Source organism: Nansenia antarctica (genome assembly GCF_963989245.1).
Source record: "Nansenia antarctica genome assembly, chromosome: 2".
Taxonomy (NCBI): domain Eukaryota; kingdom Metazoa; phylum Chordata; class Actinopteri; order Argentiniformes; family Microstomatidae; genus Nansenia; species Nansenia antarctica.
In genome coordinates, this window is record NC_137675.1 from 26,252,936 (window position 1) to 26,261,864 (window position 8,929).

The following is an 8,929-nucleotide window of genomic DNA, read 5'->3' on the forward strand; positions in this document are numbered from 1 at the left end:
TGACGCAACGCAACGCTGACGCAACGCAGCAGGTGGAGCACCTTTCATTGATTACAATGCATTTGATCCCAATTTCGGACGCAACGCACATTAGACGCAAAGCTGACGCAACGCTCGATGGCCATGGTGGAGCTTGGCCGTAATGATCACAAGGTTGGCAGATCGGCGGTTGGAGCCCCGGCTGGCCACATGTCGAAGTGTCCTTGGGCAAGACACTGAACCCCAAAATTGCTCCCAGTGAGCGGGCCGGCGCCTTGCATGGTAGCTTGCCGCCATTGGTGTGTGTGAATGGGTGAATGAGAGGCCGCTGTAAAGCGCTTTGGAGCAGCGAAAAAGGTGCTATATAAGTGCAGTCCATTTACCATGAATGTGAAAGGACTTATCTCGTCAACGTTTGCAGGAAAAGTGCAATACAAATAAAAGTTATTATTATTATCTCGTCCTACCACTTCCTCCTCTTGGTCGCCTTCATCACCACCTCCTGCCAGGAGTTGTGCAGCGGGGGTAACCTCCCGATACAGGTCCTCTATCACGTCCACCGCGTTGGTCAGCAGCTGTGCGAGGTGGTCATAACTAGGAAGGGTTTGAGGATACAGTGGTGTGTCAGTGATACTGTCATGGTTTTACCACACTAGTCTCAGCTACTATGAACACTGCTAAGGGAAGGGAATGGACCATGTCATCACTGTGGGCACTTGCTTTGTGAGCTTAATTGCAAAAGAGTAATATAACATTAATATTCATGGTCGACATCAACCGTAATTAGTCATCATGAAAGTGCTTTGGAGGACCAAGTCAGTGTTATAAACTGTAAAACGTATATATATAAACTTATATCATACGCTACCCTTCACTATACCAACTTCTCTTCTCTTATACTCAAAGTAGGAACATATCATCATTTGAGGTTAAAACCAGGATCAAATACTCACAGTACACTTCAAGAGGACAAGTAGTCCGGGTAATATGTGAAAAAATAGTTCACTTATTCATAAAAGCACAAAACTTGGTACTCTTGTACAGTTTGGGGTCCTGAACATTTTCAGACATGGAGCCCTCCTCGCAAAAACTCCTTCTAGTGGCCGTGGCGGCCATTTTCCTTTCCGCCATAGCCAAATTGTGTATTTTGCTTTGATTGATTGATTGATTGAAAACTTTATTAGAAGATTTGCAGAAGTAGGTACATGAAAGTACATATTACATACAAGGTCAACTAACAGGATAAAAACCCAAGAAAGCCACTGGCTTATTTCAATTGGGGTCCTTGATCATATCTTGCTTCATATCTCCTGAACCAAACATGATAACACCAAACAGATGATGTCTACCCCCAGAAGGCCAAGGATTACAATGATACTGTTATGACAGTTAGGCTACTACTCTATGTCTGATTCCGACGGTGAAAGGTTTGAAGAGGCGTCTACTGAAACGGCAGAGCCCGAAGTTAACGAGGCCCGGAGACTCGCAGGCAGCAAGATGGCACGGATCGGTCAAATTGACGTGTTTGATGAAACTCAGAGACCAGTTTGTCTGTGGATTACGACGTGACAACATACAGAAACGGTTGCTAACGGAAACAGAGTTAACTTACGTGAAAGCCATAGAGATTGCCGTAAGCACGGAAATAGCCGCTAGAGACACGTTGGAATTGCAGAGCAGCAGAAGCTGAAGGGAAAACCTTGAGGAGCGTATTTCTTCAGAAGCCACGTGACTGACACTGTTCCCCAAATTCACAAAATGAATCAGGCCCGACAGCGCCCCCGTGTGGCGGAAAGGTGCTACAGATGTAATAGAGAGGGTCACAGAGCTGATGAGTGTCGATTCAGAGAAGAGATATGTCACAAATGCAGGCGCAGAGGCCACATAAAAGCAGCATGCAAAGATAAGTACAACAAAGCAGACAAAACAAAGGGATCTGTTCACGCAATGACCTTTTGCTTAACACCAGCAAAACAAAGGAGTTGGTGGTGGATTTTAGGAGGAAGAGAAGGACCCCAGCCCCCATCACCATCAAGGGGGTGGAAGTCGAGAGGGTGGACTCCTACAGGTACCTGGGAGTACAAATTAATAACAAACTGGACTGGACTGACAACACCGAGGCTCTTCTCAGGAAAGGGCAGAGCAGACTGTTTTTCCTGAGAAGGCTGAGGTCTTTCGGTGTCTGCAACAAGCTGCTGCAAATGTTTTATCAGTCGGTGGTTGCCAGCGTTCTGTTCTTCGCCGTGGCCTGCTGGGGTGGAAACATCTGTGCCAGGGATGCTGCGAAGCTAAACAAACTGGTGAAGAAGGCCAGCTCTGTGGTGGGGACCGGGCTGGACAGCCTAGAGGTGGTGGCAGAACAGAGGATGGGGAAAAAACTGGCGGCCATGCTGGCCAATCCCTCCCACCCGATGTACTGCGAGCTGGCAGGGATGAGGAGCAAGTTCAGCCACAGATTTGTTCTCCCCCGTCAAAGTACAAAAAGATTTGGACAGTCCTTTATTCCAGCTGCACTCCGACTCTACAACCAGGCCCTGCAGGGTGGGGGAGACCTGGAGATGGAACTTTTGGAACTTTTTACTTATTGAGCCTGCACTGTTTTATGTATTTTATTGAATGTTTTTCTGTTTTCTGTACTGAATGTTTTCTGCCCTAACTGAGCTGTTTGACAACAAAATTTCCCCATTGGGGACAATAAAGGTTTTCAATCAATCAATCAATCAATCAAGAGAAGGGACACAATGACGGAGAGAAGTGACAGTGATTCTGATGAGAAGTTCATTGGAACCATGGAGATAAACACAGTGTCTACAGAAAGCACCAACATCATATGGGTGACGCCAGAGATAGAAAACATCCCACTGAAAATGGAACTGGATACCGGGTCAGCAGTGTCCATTATCTCCACAACAACATAATGTTAATGTTAATGTTAATTTTATTTATAATGCGCCCCCCATCCAACTTTTACAGCGGCCCGGGGCGCAGCCCGGGTAAAGGAACAGATAAAGACAAGGACAAGGACAAGGAACACAGAAAGCAAACAGACACAGACTACTTAAATGAACATCTCAAGGGATACAATTTACAACAAATAGGGAGTAGACTTAGGGAACATCATTGACGAAGAGGTGGGTTTTTAACTTGGCTCTAAAGGAGTCCAGAGTGGGGGCAGACTTGATGGCGGAAGGGAGCGCGTTCCACAGGGTCGGTGCTATCACCGCAAAGGCACGGTCACCCTTCCTCTTGAGGTTGGTGCGGGGGACCCTCAGGCTGAGTTGGGCGTCGGACCTGAGCCTGGGCCTTGAGGTGGAAGACAGGTCCAGGAGGTCCTTGATGTAGGGTGGGGCGAGACTGTTGAGAGCTTTGTAGACAAAGGTGCAGATCTTGAACTTCACTCTCTTCTTTACTGGGAGCCAGTGAAGGGAGATGAGGACAGGGGAGATGTGGTCCCTCATTTTAGTGCCTGACACCAGCCTGGCAGCGGCATTTTGGACTAGCTGCAGGCGGTAGATGGTCTTATCAGGAAGTCCAGCATAGAGTGAGTTGCAGTAGTCGAGCCTAGATGAAATTAGCATGAGGACGACCCTCCTCAGGTCACTGGGGGTGAGGAAGGACTTGATCTTGGCTATGATACGTAGTTGGTAGAAACATGACTTCACGACGGAGCTCACTTGTCGGTTAAGGTTAAGCTCGGAGTCAAAGATGACACCGAGGTTCTTGACATGTGGTCTGACAAGGGTGGACAGGCTTCCCATGTTGGTGCTGAGCTGAGTGATGGCGGTGGTGTTGCCGATGAGGAGGATTTCCCCCTTGCTCTCATTCAGCTGTAGGAAGTTCTGGGCCATCCACTCCTTCACATCGTGGAGGCAGTCCATCAGGCGCATCAGATCGGCGGGGTCGTCACTGTTGATTGATAAGTAAAGCTGGGTGTTGTCCGCATAGCAGTGGAATGAGATCTGGTAGCGTTGAGGGATTAGACAGAGGGGGAGCATGTAGAGGGTGAACAAGATGGGACCGAGGATGGAGCCCTGAGGGACCCCACAGGTGAGTTTGGCTTGTCTGGAGGAGCTGTCTGCTATGTGGACGGCGTAGGTTCTATTGCTGAGGTAAGACTTGAACCAGGACAAGGCGGTGTCGGTGATGCCAACCTCCTGCTGGAGTCGATTAAAGAGGATGGCATGGTCTATGAGTCTCGTTCCCCAAGCCAGAAATCTCGCGTGAACCCATCCTTTTAATATTGCCTTCATGGATATGATTTTGTTTGTGGTTTCTTTTCTCTTATTGACATGCATTAAGTGTTCCTTGATGTTTATTTGAAACATAAATATTGACGGGAGTGGAACTATGTACAAGCCTTCTGGGCTTCGTTCCCTCCTTGCACAATCTCTTGTGTGCTAAATAAATAAACTAAACTAAAACTAAACTAAATGACAAAATAATTAAATTAAGATTATATAATGGTTAAAGCACTTTGAGCCGCAACGTTTGCAGGAAAAGCGCTATACAAATAAAGTTATTATTATTATTATTATCTAACGTAGTACCCTGACTGACCTGTACGAGACAACCATGTGCGACAGGGCAAATAAAGTGCCGAATAACGAAAAGAAGAAGTTAGCTCGCTTCTTGATTGGCTACATTCCATCCACGTTATAGTTGGACTCGCGAGCAGGGTTGCCAGATGGAAATGACATTTTCCACCCTAACCACAGTCTAAAACCGCTAATTCCACCAAACAATCTGGCAACCCTATGATTTCTGGTCGTAAGTATTGAACACATTTGACATTTACGATTGCCGGCCACGCCCATTTTCCGAGCAGGTTGTTGATTGATTGTCGGGAGAGATTGACTCTTAACACACCTCACACCACAGGATTTTGTTATAGGAAAATGTTAAGAGCCATCTGATAATCGGGCGTTTTCTGTCGTTTTCAGCCATCCGAAAATCGGCCAGAAAATCCTTATGTGTGTACCCCGCTTTAGTGATGTTTCTTAAATGGTAGAAGGATGTTTTAATAGTATTATTAATATGAGTTTCAAAATTTAGATCTGGGTCAATTATGACACCAAGATTCCTAGCCTGACACTTAAAAAAGGTGGTAGGAATAGGGTCAAGAGGACACGTAGACGGTTTAAGCTGTGACACAATTTTGCCTAATGTTTCAGTACTAATCATGGTGAACATGCTCATAGTCATGTTCTGTGGTGGCGGATCTACAGTGTTACACACTAGGTGACTTAAATTTCCAATCTGAGAAGCTTCTCTCATCTGGAGTACTTGACCTTCTCCTCTCCTTCGGCCTTACCCTGTCCCCCTCTCCTCCGACTCATAAGGCAGGCAATCAGCTCGACCTTGTCTTCACCAAATCTTCCCACACTTCCAACCTTACCGTTACCCCTCTTCCAGTTTCTGATCACCACTTTATATCCTTCTCCCTTCCCCTCAAAACTTCCTCTTCCCTCTCAGCCTCTAACCACTTAAGACCCTCTCGTCGTAACCTACGTACCCTGTCCCCCATCACCCTCTCTTCTTCTGTCCTATCCTCCCTACCCTCTGTCGAATCCTTCTCCCTTCTATCCACTGATGCGGCATCCTCAACCCTCCTGTCCGCTCTCACCTCATCCTTCGACACCCTCTGTCCACTAACCCTGAAGCCAGCTCGATCCTCTCCTCGAGCTCCCTGGCTCTCTGAAACGCTACATGCTTGTAGACTAGAGCTCAGAGCAGCTGAGAGGAAATGGAGAAAAACTGGCCTTTCTGATGACCTTAACCTCTATCACTCTCTCCTTGCCAACTACGCCTCCTCGGCATCAGCTGCTAAAGCATCCTACTATCATTCCAAAATACATTCTTCTGCCTCTAATCCTAGAAAACTGTTCTCCACTTTCTCTTCACTCCTTAATCCACCTCCTCCCCCTCCTCCTTCCTCCCTGTCCGCCGATGACTTTGTCACCTACTTTGAAAAAAAGGTGGACGACATCAGCAGCACCTTTTCCCCCCCACCTCTCCCTCCTCCCACTAACAATGCTAACACCCCTTCCAAACTCTCTCCTCGACACTCGGTCTCTGGATTGTCATCTTTTCCCCCCCTCTCCCCCGATGAGATTCTCACACTTATCACATCAAAGCGGGCAACCACATGCCCTCTTGATCCCATCCCCTCCCCCCTTCTCCAATCCATTTCCGCCGACATCCTTCCTTACCTTACCACCCTAATCAACTCCTCCCTATCCACAGGATCTGTCCCAGCGGCCTTCAAAATAGCCAGAGTCAAGCCTCTCCTCAAGAAACCTACCCTTGACCCATCATCTGTCCACAATTACAGACCTGTATCCCTTCTCTCCTTCCCTTCCAAAACCCTTGAACGCGCGGCATCTAAACAACTGACTGACTATCTCCGGAAGATGGATCACTTAGACCCCCACCAATCCGGCTTCAAGGCTGGGCATTCCACTGAGACTGCGCTCCTTGCTGTCACGGAAGCCCTCCACTCTGCCCAAGCTTCCTCCCTCTCCTCTGTTCTCATTCTCCTTGACCTGTCTGCTGCCTTCGACACAGTCAATCACCAGATCCTTCTCTCCATCCTCTCAGACCTGGGCATCTCTGGCACCGCACACTCCTGGTTTTCTTCCTACCTGGCGGGCCGCTCCTACCAGGTGACCTGGAGAGAATCGCTATCTTCTCCACGAACCCTCTCCACTGGAGTTCCCCAGGGTTCCGTCCTAGGGCCCCTACTCTTCTCCCTCTACACCAAGTCTCTTGGCTCGGTAATCTCTTCACATGGGCTCTCCTACCACAGCTACGCAGACGACACTCAACTCTTCCTGTCCTTCCCCCCGTCTGATGTACACGTGGCAACCCGTATCTCAGCATGTCTCGCTGACATTTCAACTTGGATGGCTGACCACCATCTCAAGCTCAATCTTAACAAGACCGAGCTCCTCTTCATCCCCGGGAAAGCCTGCCCTCTCCAAGACTTCTCCATCAAAGTGGAGAACTCTACTGTAACCCCCTCCCTGACAGCCAAGAACCTTGGAGTGATCCTGGATAACCGACTATCCTGTGCGGAGAACATTGCAGCAACGGCTCGCTCCTGCAGATTCCTCCTCTACAACATCAGAAGGATACGACCATTCCTTACCAGAGAGGCAGCGCAACTCTTGACCCAGGCACTGGTCATCTCCCGCCTGGATTACTGCAATGTACTCCTGGCTGGGCTCCCCACTTCAGCCATTAGACCTCTGCAGCTCATCCAGAATGCTGCTGCCCGGCTGGTATTCAACCTCCCCAAATACTCGCATGTCACCCCTCTCCTTCGCACCCTGCACTGGCTCCCGATAGCAGCTCGCATCAGATTCAAGACCCTGGTGCTTGCATACCAGGCAGCTAAAGGGACAGCCCCTGCCTACCTGAAGGAAATGGTAACCCCCCAAACCCCTGCCCGCTCACTCCGTTCCTCCACCTCGGCTGGCCGACTGGCCCCACCTCCTCTACACAGCAGTCGGGCTGCCCGATCACGTCTCTTCACAACACTGGCTCCCCGCTGGTGGAATGAGCTCCCCACGGCTGTCAGAACGGCAGAGTCACTACCCATCTTCCGTCGTAGACTGAAGACCCATCTCTTCAGGTTACATCTTAACTGCTCCTCCTGAGACATCTTCTGACCCTCACCACTACGTCTCCTAAAGACACCCGCTTTCCCCTCTACTGTGTCCCTAAGAACTTCTACTGCCCCCCTTGTACTGTTTCTCAGTTTCTCCAGTAATAAAAAAAAAAAAAAACTTTTAGTAGAAGGCGATAATAGGGAGAAGGTTTTTCCTTCTATCAGTGGCCCCGGGCCCGAGCTAGAGTACTCTTCCTGCAACGAATAGTGGACTGCTGATTCACATGCTTAGTATTCAAATGTATTGATTGTAAGTCGCTTTGGAATAAGGCGTCTGCTAAATGCCAAAAATGTAAATGTAAATGCACCTGAACGATTCAAAGTTCCTCTCAAAGTCCAGATCATTCATTTCATCTCAGTATTTATGCACTCAGGTACTCAAAGAAAAGAAGTCCGCCCTCGGGTGAGGTCTAGACCAATCATGAGCAATGGGTGTGGATCTGTACATTGAGGAAGATGATGGGGGATGAAGGTTAAGGGGGGATCGGCCCCCACTTTCTCCTAGACACAAAAGGTGGAAAAGGAACACAAAAGGCTACAACTGGTTCAGTCCACTTCTAGAGTACTGGGTCTGGGGAACACAAAGGTCCAAAACGGTTCTAGACGGCTTAGTCCATCTAGATGTAGGTCAGAAGTGAAAGAGAGCAATCAGGTCATTGTAATCATTTAAATGTGTCTGTTGTCTAGCCAATGTCAAGCTTCAAGTGGAGAAACTGGTTTCATTGTGTGGTTACAACAGGAAATCAGTTTATATAGCTTTGCCCTAGATATCCAAATGTTGAATCTTAAATGTAGAAAATGTCTTTTGACATATAATAATTTTCTCTCACACCCCTAACCCTAACCCTTTTAGATTAAGATTGGCCACAAAAGGGATGAATATCTAGGAATATTTACAAAACATTTTTGTAACTATAGTCTCTCCCCAATGGAAGCAATCTTATTTGCTAGCTTTTGGATAGTAGATCCCCTGCTCTCTCTCTCTCTCTCTCTCTAGGTGTTACAAATAGAGGACCTGAACAAATAGTGGACCTGTACTCCACTAGCACGTGTGTCAGTTTCTGGGTCACCTTCAGCACAATCTGGGCATCCACCTCATTCTCAATCTGGAAGGAATCCTAAAACACACAGGAAATACACACAATCAAACATACAGCATGCGTTCTGTCGTAGAAAATAATTTATGTAACATGTATGTGGTGGAAAGATTCATACCGATACATATGAACGAAGCCTTATGTGAATGTGAATGATTAACTGTGAATCAAGTTGTTGTTGAGA